The sequence below is a fragment of the Artemia franciscana genome, unplaced genomic scaffold (assembly GCF_032884065.1).
Source record: "Artemia franciscana unplaced genomic scaffold, ASM3288406v1 PGA_scaffold_146, whole genome shotgun sequence".
Taxonomy (NCBI): Eukaryota; Metazoa; Arthropoda; class Branchiopoda; order Anostraca; family Artemiidae; genus Artemia; species Artemia franciscana.
The window spans coordinates 95,493-116,822 of record NW_027062632.1 but is presented as its reverse complement, the minus strand read 5'-3'; the positions used below and the strand labels follow the sequence as shown (position 1 = coordinate 116,822).

Here is a 21,330-nt window from a genome sequence, read left to right as displayed (position 1 = left end):
CCTAGCCATCTCAACCTTTCTTTCATTATAGTCCTAGAAAGCTGGATTGAACCACATTTTTCGTACAACCTACTGTTTCAAATACGGTCAGTCAACTGGAAACCCAGAACATTCTCGGGTAATCCCAGGCAAACCCAGGCAATTTCTCTGGAAAAAATATACTAAATTTTCTTCTGCTTTTCGGAGCGCCCATGCTTCAGAGCCATATTTCACCACTGTCATCACTTTAGCTTCCAATTTTCTAATCTTGGTTTGCAGACTTATCTTTCTATTCTTCCAAACTTTTTTTAACAGTGAAAAAAACCCTGAGCCTTAGATATTCTACTTTTAACATCTTCACTGCTTCCACTGTCTTTACTAATAATACTACCAAGGTATGTGAAGCTGCCAACCTGATCAATCTTTTCCTATCCCAACGTCACCTTTTTATCTTCGCTTATTCCTAGCCTCAGTGACTTTGTCTTCTTCAAATTAATTTTCAAGCCTATTCTAGCACTCTGAACTCGCAAAACCTCTAAAAATTCATTCATTTTTCTCATACTTTTATCTAATATGCTTAAATCATCAGCATAATCTAAGTCCAGGAGCGTTTTTCCTCCCCATTTTATTCCGTGGTTTCCAACTGCCTCTCCTGTGCTCTTTAAGACGAAGTCCTCCAAAATGATCCAAATAAAGGAGGATGGAAACCAGCCCTGCTTAACTTCTGATTTTATACACAATTAGTTGCTAACCTCATATCCTACCTTAACCGCAGCAGTATTATTCTTGTCCATAGCACAAATCACTTTAATGTATTTTTCTGGTATACTATATAAGGATAAGACCTTTGCTAACCCTCCTCTATCAATAGAATCCTCTACCTTTTCTAAAATCGCACTTTTATTAACCTTTGAAAATTATGGTTTGATGCGTGTCATTCTTTGACAATCGGCCAACAAGCTGTCCGTGATGACATGTCATTCTCTAAAATATCACTCCCCGGTGTTCTCCGGGGGATATTTTAATGGGGAGCTGGGGTTCCAGGGGCTATTTCCATGTGAGGGGTATTTCCCAGGGGGTGTTTTTTTGGGGGATTCTTTTCTGCAGCGGTATTTTTTTCGGGGAGGATGCTAATTGTTGGGGGGAGGGGATAAACGTCTTCCAAAATAATTTGGCTTTGCAAAGATTACGATAGAGAAAGAGAATCCGTAGCTGTATTGGTCTCAGGTGGCTTGGTGCTCTGGTAACCTATTGGTGGCTGTAATAGTAATGTAAATGCTATAGTATATCCGACTACACTCACTTTGTAATAGAATAATATCTAATTTGTGTTTACCCTATGGTGGTAACATGAACAGGAAAGTTGTGGTGAAATCCTTTACGCATCTTCACAATGCTGATCAACTAATGTGGGCAAGAGGTGAAGATTTAACATTGTAGGTGACTTTTGTGAACACGATTGACTGTGCTATTCTTATATTCTTATTCTTAATAAGAATATAATTCTTATATTATTCTTATATTTCTTATATTTCTTATATTTCTACTTATATTTCTATAATTCTTATATTCTATTATATTCTTAATTACTTATTTGTTTTTAAAGGACTATAATGGTTAAATATCTACCACTTGTCGTAAAAAACCCTCTTTCGACAACTTCCCATTTTGTTTAAATCCACTTTTGTTGTACACGGCTTAAGTCAGATAACACTCTTCGACTCAATTTTGAATAGTAGATAAATTTCTTGTTCGGGTATTCGGTTATTAATAAACAGCTTGTCCTCTTAAATATAATCCGAATCCATCTCTATCTTATCCAGCATGTTTTGCACTGCTTTCTACACTTGGTTTATGAAGTCCTTAGAGGTGACATTTTTACCCTACCTTTTTGCAGAATTTTAAGTCTTTACGAATTTGGGCCCTAAATGAGGCTATATCATTCCTTTGAGTCCAACTGTAACTGTCAGCCGTAAGTATAATCCCCCTGTGTACTTTTTCCATACCCATTTCATCTATGATCAATTTTCAGTTTTTTTGTTATTTTAGGTGAAAGCTTTGAATTTAAAAATTACGTAGGTACTAGTAGCTCAGTAACTCATTATAGTCAGAGCACCAGATTCTGTATCGTGCACTCACCCATGCCAGAAGGTACAAAAATGCTGTGAATGGATCCTAGGGTAGTCGGACATGATAAAACGAATATCGTAGGGTGCATGTTTGCCGTTGGGGCGTTTCTGACATATAGGCCAAAAATGCGAAATTTAGCCTATAAGTTAGTGTAAGGATTCAAGATGTTTTTGCGAGTTAGTGGGTTGAGGAATCGAAGGTAACGTTATATCAATCGAAAGAAGAGATCTATAAGAATTTGACTTTTAAATTGAAAAAAACACATTTTTTTCTCTATTTACTGCAGTTTCAAAATAAGTGCTGTTAAATTCAACAAATCTCTCAAAGAAAGGCTAAAAACTCAAAACTTCTTCAAGGTAACAAACTTTTTTTTTCATATTCGAAAAAGAAAGTTCATTTAATTCCGAACAATTTGAGCTAAGAAAATATAAACTATTTTTGCTTTTAAAAGGTCGGCGATTTATTTTGTAGTGTCACTGAAATGATCACTAGCCGTATCCAGAAAAGGGACATAATTCTTTTTTCTTCAAAGGGTAGGAATACTTAAAGCTTCATAACTGTTTAAGATTTTTAAATTTTATTTGAAAATAAAAATCGGTATGAAAAATATTTGACTAAAAAAAGTGTTCTTTTTAGAATGGTCGAATATGTTTTCGGGTGTACTAAGGCGTCTTCAATTACCTTTTTAAGACCTGATTTGCCTCTGATACGACTGAGCTATTTACTACATGAAAGAATTCTGCTTCACAGATGGATTTATTCGGCACACGGAAGTTGTCTTACTCGGCTTGCCCGTAAAATTGGGTAACTGATTAGGGACCTGTTGCAATTAAAAGTAAAAGGTATCAAATAAAAATTTCAAAAATATTCCTGATTTTCTTCTTCCGAGAATTCAGATGGGGCAAGGTCAGACTCCCTGCATGACCTTCTCGTTCCACGGCAGTAGCATAAGCTGCATCATCCTTTCATTCTTGAGCAGCTACAGTCTTTCCTGCATCTTCCACTTTTGCATGTGCAGTAAGCTTCTAGGCTTGATGCTTCTTTACAGCTTGAGACGACCGCATCTACTCCCCCTTCAGCCATCTTCCATCCATAGAGGAGTGGATCTGGAATGCTCGACCGATCCTCTACTGACGACAAGATTATCCATGTAGCAAATATGGCTCTTCGTATGCATGGCTCGAAGGTGTCGTCAGAAGTAGCAGTCTTCTTACATCTTGTTTCAGGCACCAAATATAAGCCCTTACACAGCCCAATGAATTGTATCTGGCCTGTTTACCGTACATTTTAATGACAATGGATTTTGATAGGTCGTAAACCTCTCTAAACGCGTCGACTGAAAGCTTCCCTTCTGCATCCTTGATCCACTCCGTCACAACCACCATTTTTGATGCAAAAGTTGGAGACGCCGCGATGTTTAAGAAAGAAGCTTTGCCGACGCCGAAGAAAAAGTTTGTTGTGTCATACCCTGACAGACAGTGCACGGACGGTAACATAATCTGCTCCTCTTTGGACAAGTGGACTCCATCCGCTAGCTCGTGTACTCGGATAATGTAAGTCGGGAACTTCAAGAAAAGTTCGCTCAGTTTTTCAGCTTGAAGCTCTTCAAAAAATGAACATAGGCTACTACCACGTCTGTGTCGTTGTTACAATCGTAACGTTGTTTCAACGATGCTACAAGCGTAATGGCTAGCGTACTTGGCATGTGTCATAAGGCATTGGTCAGCCTCTTTGTGGCTGGAGTACAAGCATTCCTTGCAGTCAGAGTGTTCTGGTAATATTTGACTGCAGCCACGCTTGACCAGAGACACTTTGAACCTCTCCTTGAACTAACCTGAGAGAAAAAGGTTGAGTGCGCTTGGAATTTGATCACCCATCTGCTCCCAGGTTTCATAAAAAATTTTGAGGAGCCGGCTTTTTCACTCTGAGCTTGCCAGTGCGGCAACCCATTCTACAATTGTGCTAAGAGCAGAAATCTGAAGGTTTTCTCTTTCCCTCGTCGGAGTCTGCATGCTGATTTCAAGAAGATTGATTTTCCGGTTTCCGTGAGCTTCCCAAACAGCCCGTCGGGTCGATCTGCGACAATGGGGACTTCAGGAATACCCACTGGAAGATCATTCAGCGACAATAGAAGCAATCTTTCTGCGAAAGATTTGACTGTTTCAAACATGGCAAGCTGATATGACCTTATCTTGGACATTAAGTCAATGATGTGTACTGTAGCTGATGTTTTTTCTTTGGATTTCAAAGCTGTCGGCCAAGCTGCAAGTCCTCCTTTTTTTCTTAGTCAGTTCAACAGCACAGACTTGTTCCTCTTCCTCACTTTCCAGCCAAAGGATGTCTTGGTTGATTATTGCGGAAGATGTTCAAAAATGGATGGAGGGAAAGGAAGAATATCTTTTGTGAGGATCTTTGCAACTGCTTTCTCTTTTTCTTCAACGTAGCTCAACTGAGTATTAATGATTATCTTCAAGGCTGTTACTTCAGAGCTTAGGAGATCGATTCTAGGGACACCGTTCACTCTCTGAGTTTTTCTCTCTGAAGGGAAAGTTTGGAGTGCAACCTTTTCCACATCGTCTTTCCTGTTGCAGAGAAAGTCCTCAACCACCTCTTTTCCTTTTGTAGCTACGCAAGTAATATAAGAAACAATCTTCTCATCGTCCACAACTTCTGACGTCACAATATTCACTAGGTCGAAGTCCACTCTGCTGAACGGATTGCCACATGTAGTAAAAATGTCTCGAACTATATCTCGCGAAAGTTGTAATCGCGTCGCCGTCGACTGATTGTCTTCGTGATGTTTCAATGTCTCTGTATATACATTGACTACTTGCAGGAAACCATTGCTGATGGCAGTGGGAATCGGTAAAGTAAGAATCCAAGCTTCAGTTTGTCTCTCATCCGTTTGTTCTCCTATTATTCCGGCCGTTGCCTTTGCATCCTTGTTCACTGTATATTCCAGTATCTGATCAGACCAGGCGGTTGTGAACCCGGCGTGTGTTCTTTTCACTGGGAAGTATCCTTTCATGAACTTCCTGTGTACATCAGGAAAGGTTTGTAGTAAATTTCATATGTCTGATAGGTAATGTATGAGACATCTTGTATACTGAGGATTGTCAGCCGTTGCCAAGTATGGCAACATCCGAGCAGTTGCTGCCAAATGAGGCTCCCTGTCACAGTTTCGTTCAGCATGAAGCACTTGCGTCGCTATTTCAAGTTTTCCCAAGAACTGCCGCCAGAAAGCAAACGTTGGCGACGCATTTCGCAGTATGTTGAAGGCATTCATTATGGGAGCCAAAGTGATTAAGGTATTGTTTTCCTCCTGAAGTGCAATTCGCGCGTTAGCACCGTTTGCCAATGTAGTTTTGGATAACTCAATGGCACTACCCAGCTGGTCTAGACGGGATAAGTCTTCTTGTGATTCGGAGTAATACTCTTCCAAGGACTCCCAGTAGAGGGCTAGCAAGACCTCATACAGTATGCAGTAGGCATTGATAGCTTGGTAGTGGCCTTTCGCTTGAAAGATAAATGACATTGTCATTAGATTAAACAGAACAATCAAGTCATATTAACTATATCTGAGACCAGCAGGGGGGAGATGGGGTGTAGAAAGTGTTGCAGCCTTGGCCATGTTTTGAAAAAAAAATGTATTTCATTATGAAATGATACATTGACTCATAACCAACTTTTGTTCTTAAAACACACATTTCATATCTGGAACATGTATTGCATTGTTTTCTTAGAGTAAACACAGGTAAAAAAAAATATACATCCTGGCCAGAGGTACAGCAGAGATCATGTACCTTGGGCCACTTTTTGTTGTAATTTTGACTACTTTCATAAATAAGTACAAAAATAAACAGGAACACATTTACTACTTGTTCTCCAGCTAGTATCAACTATTCTAGATTAACTATTGACAAATCAATTTTAAATCACAGATGTTCCATTTGACAAGCAGTCCCACGGGCTTTCACTAGAACTGGGAGTTCCAGTACTAAATCTGATTGATCAATGTGACATGCCTTTTTATCAGTCCTTATAAATCTAAAGGAGTCAGTATCACCTAGTTTCTTGTGATATTTAATTTTGTAAATTACTTTCATAAAGTCTCTTACTTCTGCAAAAAAAAATTATACTCCTTTTGCCAGCCAATTTTACAACACCAAAGTGCTTTTAAAAATTCAAATTCTTCCAATTTTTTTGAATTTCCAAATTTGTGTCATATTCTTCATTATCATCCATCAGCAAATCAGTGTTTAGGTCAGAACCACATGTTGAATCAACTTGAAGCAACTGTTTTTTTTTATCTTGGCCTACCTGACTCACTTTTGTTTTTCATCTTCTGCTTATCAATTTCTTCTGCTTAGCTTGTCAATCAACTTCCCGCTAGATAGCAGGTTACTAAACAAAATTCTATTATTGGGTACACTCGCTAAAAAGTTGCAAACCCCTCAGTTAGAATAATTTTAACATTTTTTCTTAGCCTAATGTGTTTGGAATTAAACTTGCTTTCTTTTTTAATATAAAAATATACTTTATCTTGAAAAAATTTCGAGTTCTTAGCTTTTCTGTTAGAAATTTGTTGACAAAAATCCCACTTTTCTTAAAACTGCAGTAAAAACTATACTATATTTTTTTTTTACTAACAAAAATTATATTCGTATAGTCCCAAGTCTCTTCTTCCTATTGATGCAAGAGTACGCTGGATTTGACTTGACTAGTCTTATCTGTAAAAAAAAAATAGAATCTTCGAGCCCCATTATAGGCCAAATTTGGTTTTTTTGGCCTATATTTCAGAAACACCCCACCGGCGAACAAGCGCCCTACGATATTCATTTTCAGCATGGTCAACTACCATTGGATCCACCCTTAACATTTTTGTACCTTCCGGCATTGGTACTAATCGAAATAAGTGAGATAGAGAATCTGGCGCTCTGACTATTAAGTACCTTTGTCAAATAAGATTTTATAAGAACAAGAAATGATAGAACAGCATAAAATTTTTTCGTTATGAATGTCTGCATATAGCTTGAATTGACAATTCTTTATTTTGTGATAGGCTAATGTCGTACATAACCATTCAAAATTAAATTGATGGAAGGACAATCTAATCTATTCTGTATTTTTTTTAAGGTCTTTCAAATTTTGATGGTGTTATTAGAAAAAACAAATTCAGCTTTGGAATAGGACACGATTTTTAACGCTCCTTGAATAAAATAATCATACAGAAAGTATCATTGATATTTTGAAACTTGACATAGAAGGTAGTGAATACGAAGCTATCCCAGACATGATATATAATGATAACCTAATAAATGCGAGGCAGAGGTTTTTCGAAATTTACAACAACACAATATTAAGTATTGAAAGATACTATTAAATTTACTTGCTTTTATCGAACAACAACTTTGTTTGCGTGTCCTCTGAGGATTGGCCTCTTGGCCTCATTAGGGCTGTGAAAGAAAAAAACGAAGAAGGGACCTGCAAAATATACTTTTAAGTTTTTGATTTTATCTATATGAAGTACGTTGTTAAGTGATCATTTTCAGTCATCAATTAAAAAAAATTTCGGAAAAAAATAGATTTTCCAAGAAAAGTTAAATATGCAATAAATTTAAGATAGGAAGAAACAAAAACATACAATTGTTGAAACTCAAAACAAACAGAAATTAATATCAACAATAAATGAAACCAAAAAAGCACAGAAAGTAAATAAACAATCATAGTTAAAGAAATAAAGCAGGTATTAATATAAATAAAAATCATAAATGAGCAAAGCTTAAATTGAATATACAAAGCATGCTTAAAACGAACAACAATTTATTACTATTGAAATTTAAATGAAACCGAAAACAAATGAAAATTAAATACACAGTCATAGCAAAAATGCATAAAGCAGGCACGAAATAAATGTATCTTAAAAAGATTTAAATTTAAATTGAATGTCAAAATCAAACTTTAATCAGACAAAATCACCACAAACAAGAGTTTGGATCCTGCTTTCTTTCCTAATTGTAAACGTTAAAAACCTACTACGTAACGAAAATTTACCAAAAATGAATTATATTACATAACGGTGAAAGAAAATTTCGAGCTGGTGAGCAATCGGAAATTAATAAATAATTCGATAAGTATTAAATTAATAGTATTTATTAATTTATTTTATATATAAATTGTTATTTATTAATGAAAATAAAAGATTATTAATAAAATATTTAATTATGAATCAAATGTCCAGTTTAGTTTTCAGTTATTTTCAAGACTGTTCAAGACACATATCAAACAGTTCGTGGGAACGAACTGTTTGTTTTGTTTCAAAATGTTGATTTACTTCAAGAATTGCATTTTAATTCTGATTTCATATTTATTAGTTTCATCTAGTTTAGACTTTCCCATCAAAAGTTACGTGCCTGAGAAAATTTGCCTTATTTGAAAAAATAGGAAAAAACGCCCCTTAAAAATCACAAAATCCTAACAAAAATCATACCATGAGATATAGCCTATCAGAGAACCTTATTTCCGAAATTTCCGAAACAGAGAACCGAAATTTCTTATGCGGGGTAAATTTTATACAGAGGAATTGGTCATGGTGGAATAAAATTTCCATGAAGGGGGCGCGGGATATTTTAGCTTTTTTTAAAAATAAAAAAATTAATATGAGAAAGTTTTTTCAACTGAAAGTAAGTTAAAACTCAAAACAAACAGAAATTATTACGCATTTGAGGGGTTCACCCCCAACTAATACCTTGCTCTTTCCGCAAAAGTAATTTTATTAATTTCAGCTATTTATTCTACAACCTTTATGATTCAGGGGCAATTCATAAGGAATTGGGACAGAATTTAAGCTTGAGTTTAAAAAGTAAGGTATGGAAGAGAGGGTGAACACCCTAGCTAGGCCACTCCCCAGCTGCTTTTTTGTCAAAATCGTCTGATCCAAAATATGAGAAAGTCAAAATCAAAACCAAGCATTAATTCAAAAATGTTCAGAAATTAAATAAATTAAACAAGTTTTTTTAAACTGAAAGTAAGGAGCGACATTCGAACTTTAAACGAACAGAATTTTTTACGTATATGAAAGGGCCTGTTCCCTCCACAACACCCCGCTCTTTACGGTAAAGTTTTTTAATGTTTTGAAAAGTAGAGTATAGAGAAAGATTCAAAGTCTAGGGTAAAGGGCGGGGCGTTGAGGAGGGAATAGTCCCTTTCATATACAGAGTAATATCTGTTCGTTTTAAGTTTTAATGTTGCTACTTACTTTCAGTTAAAAAACTTGTTTTTATTGAATAATCTTTAAACATATATTATGCAACTGAAAAAGACAATACTAGCAATATAATTTGTTTTCCGGCAAGGGTCAATGACGCAGTAGGCCTTGGACTTTTACACTGAGGGGAGGGGGCAGAGGCCAATTTCCTGTTAGTTGTGAAATTTTATTTTTCTCAAACAGTTTGTTAGAGAACAAACAAAATTCAAATGAGTACTTGATGTATAATCGTAGTAGTTGGTGAAGGCTCATCAGTTAAAAAATTGATTTTACTTTAATTTTGTTTCACTGTTGTTATTGGTATAATAGAAAAGGTTTACAATAGTGCCAATGACGCAGTGGGTTTCAGACATTTATAGTTATACATTTGGACATTTATACATTTATAGTATTAAGGAGCCGGTACCTAGGCTCTTGTTTGTCGTGTTTTTTTTTTAGCTTTATTTGTGTATTTAATTTAAGCTCTAATCGCTCCAAGATTTATTTATTCGTTTTTGCTAGTAGCTGGTGTAAGATTGTTTGTTATAAATCTTTGTTATAAATCTGTCCGTTTCGTGCTTCATTTATACTTCGACAGTAAAAGATTTTTGCTTGTTTTTAGCTTGATTTGCAAATTATATTGAATCTTTGCTCATATGTGTTCGTATTATTATCTCTTGTATTATCTACCATGATTGTTTATTCAATTTAGGTTCATTTTTGATTCATTTATTTTTTAATTATAGTTTATGGCTTTTTTGAGTTTGAGTTACTATATGTTTTATTTTTCCCTGTCTTAAGTTCAAAATAGTCTTTACATTTCTTTGAAAAATGCCTTTTTGGAAAGTTTTTTTAATAAATTTTGATTCATTGTTGATTTTCAAAGTTTCAAGTTCTTCACAATTTTCTATTCCAAAATATATTATGCTTATATATTCAGATATTTAATATTCAAAAATACATGATAATATTTTCGTGACGTTTTGCGTTGTATTTAAGCTTATACTCTTATATTGTACAAAAGGTTAATAACCTAAACGGGCCAAAAATGGCCAGTGGTGAGCTCCCATAAGTTTTAGAAGAAATTATGTCATTAATTTTATTTGATGGGGGGTAGGACAATGAAGAGCTGGGGGTTAGCTTCCACAAGTTTTTTTGTTTTTTGGGGGGATTGGACGATTAGGGTTAAAGCGGATAAACGGTCAAATCCCATAAGGTTCGAAAAATAATATCGACATTGGAGTCTTTTTTGGGAATGGAGGCATGAGCTCAGTCCATGGAGGGCGAGGGGTTAGGTGTCATAGATTTTTTGAATAGATTATAATTTATTTTTGGGGGAAGGTCGGGCAACGGAGGGCAAGAAGTCATCTTCCATTAGTTTTGGAATAAAATATTGTTATTATATTTTGAGGGAGGGGGGTTTGGCCATTGGGAGTTAAGGGTGAGCTCTAATAATTTTTATAATGAAACATTGTTTTTCTTAAGGGGTGTGGGCTGGGCCAAGGAGGGCCAGTGATCAGCTTCCATTAGTCTCATAATAAAATATAAGGGATAAACTTTTTTTGGGGAGTGGAATAGGGCTCTGTAGGGCCTGGGATTGGCTCAATAATTTTTGGAATAAATTATCGTTAAAAGGTTTTTTTAGGGTGAGGAAGGAGATTAAGCCATTGCGGGAAAAGGGTCAGCTATCACAAATTTTCGGATAAACTATTTTGAAAAGATTTTTGGGGTTGGCCCTGGGCCATCCTAAAAAAATAATATAATTTTATTACTTTTGGAATGAAAGGTCATTAATGTTGCTGTTTTTTTGGGGGGGGAGGGCATTATGGGTCTAGTGCCAGCTTGAATAAGTCTTTAAATTTAAATTTTGTTATTTTTTTTTATTTGAGGGTCAGGTGTCAACTCGCATAAGTATTGGAAAAAAATGTTGTTAATAATTTTTTTTTAATTGAGGGGATTGTGCCAGGGGTGAGCTCCAATAGTTTTGGACAAAAATAGCATTAATAGTTTTTTAGGGGATGGGGTCAGGCCACGAACGGCCAGAACTCGCGTCCTATATGTTTTATAATACGGCATCAATAAAAATGTTGTTGGGGGTGAAGAGGACCAGGCACCAGCTCCAATAAATTTTGGAATAAAATATTGTTTTTTGGGAGCAGGGGGGGAGATCGTGCCATGGATGACAAAGGGTCAGCTCCAATACGTTTTGGAATAAAACATTGTTAATAATTTTTTGGATTGTTAGTATCAGGCCCAGTAAGTTTTATAATACAAGATCGTTAATATTTTTTTTCGGGTTGGGGGTTATCAAGCCATGGAGAGCCAGGGATGAGCTCTCATAAGTTTTTTAACCAAAAAAAAATTTCTGTTTCACTGGAGGGGGAGCAAAGACGTTTCAGAGATAAGATGGCCTTTTCCTAGGGGTGGGTGGTGTCAGGCAATAGAATACCAAATGTCTTCCCCATTAGTTTTGGAATAGAGTGTCGTTAGCAAATTTTGAAGGGGGATGTCAGACTATGGAGGACCAGGGGTTAGCTGCGTAAGTTTTGGAACATAAAAACGTTAAAAATTTAGTTTGGAGGGTCAGGCTGAAGAAGCCAGGGGTCTGCTCCCAATAGTTTTGGAATAAAATTACATTATTTCTTTTAAGGGGGGATTTCAGGTAAGGGGTCACATTATTCTGCAGAACTGCTGAAATATGGTGGGTTAGCAACCCTTCTCTGGCTCCAAGTACTGTTTTCAATGGTATTTTGTACAGAATGGATTCCAAAACACTGGCGAGCGGGCATCATTCTGCCTCTCTGGAAACAGAAAGGCAGTAGCAGAATCTGCTCCAATTATCGTGGCATCACACTCCTTTCTGTGCCCGGGAAGCTTTTGGTTATGACCCTCATGGACCGCTCTACCATTTTCCTCAGAAGCCAACGAAATATCCAACAGGCTGGATTCATACATGAAAGGTCCACCGTGGAGCAAATATTCACAATGCGGCAGCTGATAGAAAAGATTCGATAATTTCAACAAAAAGCACATGTTGCCTTTGTGGATTTCAAGGCTGCTTTCGATTCTGTTGACCGAGAATCACTCTGGCTCATACTGATAACAACTGGACTACCAACAAGTACTGCAACGTTTTCGAGTGGCTCCACAAAGGGACTGAGAGCTGCGTGCAAGTCAATGGCAGACGCAGCTCATCGTTTGAAATCAATACTGGAGTCTGTCAGGGATGTGCTGCTGCTCCAGAGCTATTTAATTGTGTCATCGACCACATTATGACTCGGACCATAAGCCGCCTCCAGTTTGGGTTGCATTACGGCAATACAGTACTTTCAGACGCTGACTATGCCAATGACTTTGCTCTTGTCTCCAATTCACCGTCGAAGCTCAGAAAAGCCCTACAGATCGTTACTGATGAAGCCTTAAAGATAGAGCTGTCGATAAATTGGCCGAAGACAAAAGTGATGTTTTTTGAGCCCCGTAACTTACCGCGTCCCCTACCAGTCCTAATGGTCAGTGATAAGTGAACTGATATTGTTGAGAAATTTAAATACCATGGCTCTATCCTCTCAAATGACGGATCAATCCTCAAAGATCTAATGCACCGAATCGCCAAGGCCTCAGCGCTAGTGGAAAGACTAAGTGCCCTTTGGAGGAAATCTTCTATTATCCGTAGGACCAAGAGGCGCAACAACAATGCTTCGGTGGGATTCGTGCTTCTTTACGGAGCCGAAACCTGTCCAGCCATTCAGTCTGTGCTTAGCACCGTAAATATAGCCCAAACAAAACATCTTTGCCGCATTGAAGGACTACGCTGGCACGATTTTGTTAGCAGCAAGAGCTTCCTGGCGTTAAATGCTCAAATGCCCTTCTCAGTCCAACTCGCCCAACGAACACTACGCTGGTACGGACATCTCCTTCGCATGCCCCCCACACTCCCGCACGAATGATTTTTGACTTTGATCCCGTGCTGCATGGTGGAAAACGCCCAATATGTTTTCCCCCAACCAGATGGAAGAACACGACAGGTGCCTCCATAGCCATGGCGAATATTTGGAGGACTTCCACATCCCTGCAAGAGACCGGTCGAAATAGAGGCAATATCACTCCCGACACTGGAAGCCATTTAAGCAGGAGCATTAAGCCAAGGAGTCCAGGCAATTGATTCTGTTCTTCAGTTGCCATTCTGTTCTCAATGAGTTAAGATCGAAATTGGATTATAATCAAGACAGAAACTAAGGATTAAAAGTTGACCTATTTTAAACTACTTCTCAACGCCCGACTAAGCGGGTGATTGCTAATTGCATCAGTGTTATCTGTTTATGAGTATTTACCAAGTGAAGTAACAGTTAGTTTATTCAGAGGTGATTGTTGTTTAATTTCAAAGCGCTGGCTTGTTATTGTTTATCTTGACTTTGTTTAAAAGAGGGCACCTCTAAATTTTTATTTCTTAGAAGAAAGGGGTCCATGCGATTACCTGCGATCATTCACGCAGAGAGGTTCTCCCTGCCCGGTGAAATGAATATGTATTAGCCACGCCCAGTGCCGGAGACAAGTATAGACGATATACCTAAGGGATTTAAAGGATACCTGAAGCAGCTGCATTTCGATGAAAGCAAGACCCAAGTGATAATTGGTTTTAGTACATAAAGGGGCCTTTGCGTGTAAGTTTCACTCTATGGCTTTGTAACGTGATTAAAAAGGCAGAGCGGTATTAACTGGTATCAATATGTCAGTGACGAAAGAAGACTTCGACCGCCATATGGATGAGCTGCAACAACGAATTTTGTAACTTCAGACTGAAAATAAAGTGTTAAGAGCAGGAAACAAACTGCTAAAGACTGAGCTTTTTCATCTGAAGGCCACTGCTCTACGGTTGGAAATGTACGCTAAAAGAAATAACATTCTGATACACGGTGTTGAGGCTCCACAAGTAACTGAAAACCTGCAAAATACCATAGTAACATTCCTCCAGTCTAAGGTAGGAATTACAGATGCCAACCAGCTATGCATGGGCACCATGTATCACATTTCTACAAAAACGACTCCCTCTCAATTTGCAGCCGTTCCGAATCTGTGCCGTAATACACAAAAACAAAACGTTGCTGAGCCGATTTTTTGTTAGCCTTGGTGACAATGACAGCTCAGCCATTATGAAGGAGTGTGGAAAGCTGAAAAAGAAAGGTTTCAGTGTGTCAACAGACTTACCAGCTGAGCTCGGTAAAAGAAGAAAAGAATTACTAGCGCTCGCGTGAAAGCTGAAAACTTCGAAATCAGCAGCTGAAAAGGTTGCAGAAATGCGGATGGTTCAACGAGGAATAAGACTGTGGTTGGATAACTAAAAAAGTCGCGAAGTACTAAATGGTCTAAATTTTCAGACGAGTGCTTTGATCTGTTTACACTGAGAATAACAACACAGCCTGACGATCCTGATTCGGATTCTTAAAGATTTTATAGTTCAGTTTTTGTGATTATAATAGCAGAAGTGGGCAAGAATGTCATTGATCAATAAGTTGTTTCCGCTAGCCTAAGTGATTCATGCGTTTTCCAAAAATGTCTCATTTTACTCTTTTCTTGTGTTTATAGTTATTTATATTTGTTTGCGTTAGTTTTCTATTGCAGTTTGGAAAAATTCTTTCGGGTGTGCATTTTTCTCACGGCTCTTGATTTTTTTTCAAGATACGACCACAATCCTTCGAAAGACTTAGGTAAGCTATGAGTTCCCACTCCTTGTCCCGGAGTTCAATTCCTAGCCAATAGCCCAGAACAGGTTAGAACAGTTAGAAAAATCGTTTTTGAATTTGGAAGAAATTTTTGATCAAGTAATAAGTAACGAAACAGATTATTCTTTGTTTAGCAGTAGTAAGTTTCCTCGAACAAAATACACTCAAATAATGAATATGGCCCAAGGATGCTCAAAACTTCAGCTCAGTGTAATTCAACTGTACTATCAAGGATTATGTTTGTAACTGACAGATGTCACGACTATGTGTCGCCAAGTACTGCCTGATGTTCTTGGACTTCGTGAAACATTCCTGGCGAGACAGAATGATAGCATGTCAGATATCCCCGGGTGCACATCGAATTTTCAAAAGAGTTGAATACACAAAGAGCGAATACCCAGTTTATATAAATAACCAACTGACTTGAAACCAGGAGGGTGTGTTTGAATCACTTTTCCTTGAAACGTCGCTTCCTTCCCGAAGAAAGGTAATCATTGGAGAAATTTACCGATCCCCATCAGGCTCTGTTTCTTCTTTTTTGGATATATTATCGGAAACACTCCAGCTGCTGGAGAAACAGAATCATGATATGGACTTTATAGGCGATTTCAATATGAACCTGGCCCATCCCCTTACAAGTGGTGCCAAAGACCTCCTCACTCTCACGTCTGGATCTACCCTCTATCCGTCAATCACTATCCTGATAAGAGCTACGGAAAATACTCATTCTTTAATAAACAATATTTTCTCGACTTCATCTCCGCTCTCAGCTTCTGTCATTATCAATGATATGTTGGATCATTTCCCCCTATTCACCGTTTTCGAGACATCAAAAGTTGCAAGATCATTTTCGAGAATAAGATAAGACGTACCGATTATTGACCTACCTGAAGAAAGTTTAAGGTCATTAAATGATGAACTGGAGAAAATTACATGGGATTGTGTTCTGAAAAAAGAAGATTTGAACGAAGGTTTCGAAGTATTCCATAATACGTTTACACCTTTATACAAAGCACATAGTTTTAAAGAAAAAGCAGCTAAGCAAAGGAGAAAAAATACTCCAAATTATCTGTGGGTTACTGAGAGTTTACTCAGATGTATTAATAGGAAGAACAAGCTTTGGGTTAAATACCGTAACCGACCAAGTGTAGCTAGCCTAGGAATCTATGAATCTTATAAAAAATGCCTCCAATCAATTCTCAGAAAGGCCAAAAGAGAATATTTTAATACATAACTAGCTGAAAGCGGTAAGGATGGAAGGAAAGTTTGGAAGACAATTAATTCACTGTTACGACCCAACGACCAAAAACCTAAACTACCCTCCAAAATTACTGTTGATGGGCAAACATTTACTGAGCAAATCGAAGTTGCGAAGACACTTTGCACTTTTTTCGCCAGCATTGAAGAGAAAAAGGTGAACACACTAACAGCCCAAGCAAAACTCTACAAGGATTTTCTAGGCCCAGCTTGTGTTAAGTCAATGGCAGTCATTCCCGTAACTTTGCTCGACGTCTCAATGATTGTCAAAACCTTGAGAGGAACATCTGCATCCGGATACGACCGCATTCACAGGAATGTGTTGAAAGCAGTGTTGCCGTCTGTATTACAACCGTTAACACATTTGATAAGCCTCTCATTGCGGAAAGGGGTATTTCCATCACTCCTCAAGAAAGCACGAATAGTACCTCTCTATTAAGGTGGCCTTCGAGATGACCCATCTAACTTTCGACCCATCTCAATTCTCTCGGTATTTTCCAAAGTCTTCGAAAAACCAATGAAGGATCAACTTTTCTCTTTTCTCAAAGCTAAGGGATTACTCAACCAACGACAATTTGGATTCAGACCAGGACATTCAACTAAAGATGTGCTGACGTTACTGAGCTTATTTATCAACAAAGTACTTGACCTGGGACTTTTGCTAGCTACTATTTTACGTGATATCAAAAAAGCATTCGACAGTATGGATCATGGAATTCTACTAGGTAAACTGGAACAAATCGGCGTTAGAGGAGAGGCACTGAAATGGTTCCAGTCCTACCTTAGCAGTTGGCACCTGTACATCGAAGAAGATTCGTTGAACGATATCGTGGTAAATTTCGGTGTGTCACAGGGATCGATCCAAGGTCCATAGTTTTTTCTGTTTCATGTGAATGACTTAAGTCGTGTTCTGAACCCAAATTTCAGGACCTCAGGGTGATGCAAACTCTGCTGTGGTGAAGACATTACAAAAAATGACAACGACTCTAGTGAGCTGCCGGCATTCGCCGACAATACTACGATGGCCTCCTGTAACTCTAGCATGTCTTCACTCCAGAGAAAATTAGAGATTGTCTTAGAAGAAACTTTCGTCTGGATGGACGCAAATCGATTTGTAATAAATGTCGACAAATCGTGTGTACAATTCTTTTCAAGGATTGGAACTATTCATCAAGAATTAACTGGAATTACGACTTCTAGAGGAATGATCAGGTGGCCAGAAACAGGTTTTGCGAGGTATCTAGGTGTACTCCTGGACGAAAACCTCCCTGTTCTACACCACATCCTGGCTGTGGAGCTGAAACTCTCTCGCATTCTTGGCATCACCAGGAAACTGAAACACGTTTTTCCTCAAAAAACCCTTCGTCTACTTTACAACGGACTTTTCAAACCTCTCCTGCAGTAATGCGCCATAATTTGGCAGAAAGCCTTCAAATCACACCTGAAGAGACTTGACTCAATCCATAAGCGTGCATTGAAAATAATTGGAAATGTAGACGACTATCTGTCCCTTGGTTCCCTTTACCGTCTATCGAGCTCAGTTTTTGTTTTTAAATTTTTATCCAGTTTACTTCCAACTCCCTTCCACAATTTGTTTCGGTTGATATCTGGACAACATAATCGAAATCAGTGCTCTGCCTTTGACCTTCAAGTGAGACGAGCTCCAGAAATATGTTCAGATTTTTTTGAATGAAGCATATGCTAAAGTGTGGAACATGCTTCCAAAAGAACTAAGATGTAGGAGCTCCCTTGGGTTTTTCAAAAATAATTTAAAGAAATATTTAGTTAAAGGTCAATAAGTGAAAGATAAAAAAAGAATAATAAATTAAATTAGATGAAGTTTAGATTTTTTAGTATATTTAAGTGAGTTGGTTGTACGTCCGGGGAGGGAGGGACGAGCCCTATGGTTAAGATTTAAAAAAAAAATATATATATAATGAGGAGGCGTGTGGTTGTGTCCAAGAGTGAAGTGGGAGCCATACTGCGTGTTAGTAAAGAATATTTTATGTTTATTGGTCTCAACTTGAGTTTTTTCACAGAGCAGTGTACTTTATGTTCATTTATTTCCTTTTTTTATCAATCCCGATTGGACCTTGAACCTTGAACCATGGTCGGATCCCATCATTTTTATGTTAAAAAATCACTATTTTTGGGGGAGGGGGGAGGGCACGGTTAAGTAGTTTCCTGGTTCTTTAATTTAAGTTATTTCCCTTTTTACCTGCTGAGAATGCCTCTCGGGTGTGGGGGCCGAAATATTCGGAATTGAAGCAGTATTCACTGCTTCATTGAAATTAAAACCCGTTTCCTCTTGCTTGATTTGTCATCAGGGTTAAGCTTGTATAAGTTAAAGAATATAATATTGTTAGTGATTACCTTTTGGAATGGTTAGACAATGGAGGGTCAGGGGTTAGGTTCCAGAGAATTGAAACAAAATATTGTAAACTTTATTTTGGGGATGGGAGGGGTTGGGTCAGGTAGGTTAGGCCATCAGCTCCTTTAAGTTTTGGCATAAATTATCGATAATAATATATTGTTTTGTTTTATTTTTTTTTGGAGGGAGGGGGAGCCAGGCCATGGACGTTGAGGTCCTATAAGTGTTAAGTCCCATATATTTTTGAATGGAATATCATTTGTTTTATGGGGTTGCGTCGGCTCATGGAAAGCCAAGAGTAAGTCCCATAAGTATTAGAATAAAATATAGCCATCATGGGTCGGCATCCATAATTTTTGGGATAAATTAATTTTTAATTTTTTTTTTCAGGGGATGAGGAGGCTTGGGGCAAGGGGATCAGGGGTCAGCTTCCTTGAGTTTAGGAATTAATTTTCCACAATGATTCTTTTGGAGGACGGGGGGGGGGGGGGTTGCCCATGGAAAACCAGAGGAACGCTCCTATAAGTTTTGGAATAGAATATCGTTAAAGGGTTGTTTTAAGGGAACGAGGAGGAGGGAGACAGGGTCATTGAGGGTAAGGGGCTTGCTCCCATAAGTTTGGAAATATATATTTTAAATTATTTCTTGGAGAAGTCTTGTGTTTCGCAAGGCCAGGGGTAATGTCACATGGGTTTTGGAATTAAATATCGCAAGAAATTTGTTTTTCGGAGGGGGAGAGAGTTTCAGGCCAAGGAGCGTCGGGGGTCAAATAAGTTTTGAAATAAATTATTGTTAAAAGTTTTTTCAAGGACGAAGAGGGATATTTGACCATTGAACGGAAAGGGTCAGCTCCCATAAACTCTGGAATAAAATATCACTTACAATTCTTTTAACGGATCAGGGAGTCGGGCCATAGAGGGCCAGGAGTTAGCTCACCTAAGTCTTAGAACAAAATATCGTTAATAATATTTTGAGGAAACTGGCTGGTTTGGGCCAAAGAGGGCGAGGGGAAGCTCTTATGAGCTTTGAATAAGAAAATTAATAATTTTTGGGGGTAGGTAATGGGCAATCATTGGTAAAGGGTAAGTTCTCATAAATTTTTGATCATACTATCGTTGATTTTTTCTCTTAGAGGGTTCAGGCCATGGATGGCCAGTGTTAAGCTCCTATATGTTTTGAAATAAGTTATCGTTAATACTATTTGGGGAGGGGTAGGGTCAGGCAATAGAAGGCAAGGGGTCAGTTTTTATAGGTTTCCAAAAAACATGATTGCTAATTTTTTGTTTGGGAGGAGGGAGAAAAGAAAGGGATGCGGACTATGGAGGGGCAGGAGTTATCTCCCTTTAGTCTTAGAACTAAAAATCGTTAAGAATTTTTTGGGGGAGGAGGTTTTGGCCAGAGTTAAGCTTCCATAAGCTTTAGAACAAATTATTGTTAATAATTTTTTTGGGGGAAGGAGGGCATAGAAGTGAGGGGTTTGGTCAAATGAGTTTTGGAATAAGTGTCATTAATTTTTTGTTTTTTGTTGGGTAGAGAGGGGGGGGGGGTCAAAACATATAGGGTAGGTGGTAGGCTCCCATAAGTTTTGAAATTATTTATCGATAATGATATGTTGTTTTGGGGGGATAAGGCCATGGAAGGCCAGGATTCAGTTCCCGAAAGTACTGGAATAAAATATCACTAGAAGGTTTTTGGGCAAGGTGGTCTGACTCAGGAGGGCCTTTGCTGAGCCCTATTAAGCTAAGGAATGAAATTTTACTAGTATTACTTTTCTAGAGGGGGTTTGGGCCAGTGAAGGCCAAGGTTAAAGTCCTATTAGTTTTGGAATAAAATATCTTTCATAGTTTCTGGGGAAGTTGGGACAGGCCTTTGAGGCCCAGGAGGCGCCTATATCAATTTTGAATTCTTGGTGTACCTGCCTCAGACTCTTAGTGGGAATGCCTTTCTTAAAGCTAAAAAACAAGTATGTGTCCAATAACTGAGTAATACTTACTCTCACCGTTTGCCAGTGTCATTTAACCGAACACTTGGAAAACTCTATGTTTCACATCTGGCCTCTGAGTCTATAGGAATTGTTGGTCATGTTTCAATTCTATGACATGGCTTTCCACCCTTAGACTTCAAGTAACCAAGTTTTTTAGGCTTAGGTTTCACTTGTTCACCTGAGAGTCCAAGTAAATTCAATCCCAGATTTTGCATACACGTCCAGTGGACATTGTCTATCACGCATCAACCAAAAATCAATCTAATATTTCATGACTTGCTTCCATGACTACTTACCTTAGTTATACCCTAGGAAAGATGCATGGAAGGATTTAAGATACGCTTATCTACCAACAAATGTGCTGACATCATTTACATAAAATCCTTAAAATGGTCTTTGCCAGATGCTTCTCACTCACTCGGACTTTCTGTCTTGGCTTATTCTACAATTAGCCAGGGCTTGATGCACAAAACTAGGCTGATTTTAATTTAGGCTTCACTTGTTCGTCTGTGAGTCCAAGCATGTTCAGTCCCAGATCTTGCATACAAATCGAGTGAACATTGTCCATCTACAGTAAACCTAAAATCAATCCAATCTTTTATCCCTTCGTTCTATGACTATTTACTATAGTTCTGCCAGAGGA

The 21,330-nt window shown here is 38.0% G+C and overlaps 1 long non-coding RNA gene across 1 annotated transcript in view; it reads left to right on the top strand.

The window, feature by feature from the left end:
- The window catches only part of LOC136041326 (uncharacterized), a 79,128-nt gene that overhangs the window by 793 nt on the left and 57,005 nt on the right, over window positions 1-21,330 (top strand). The gene's annotated exons all lie outside the window — the stretch shown is intronic.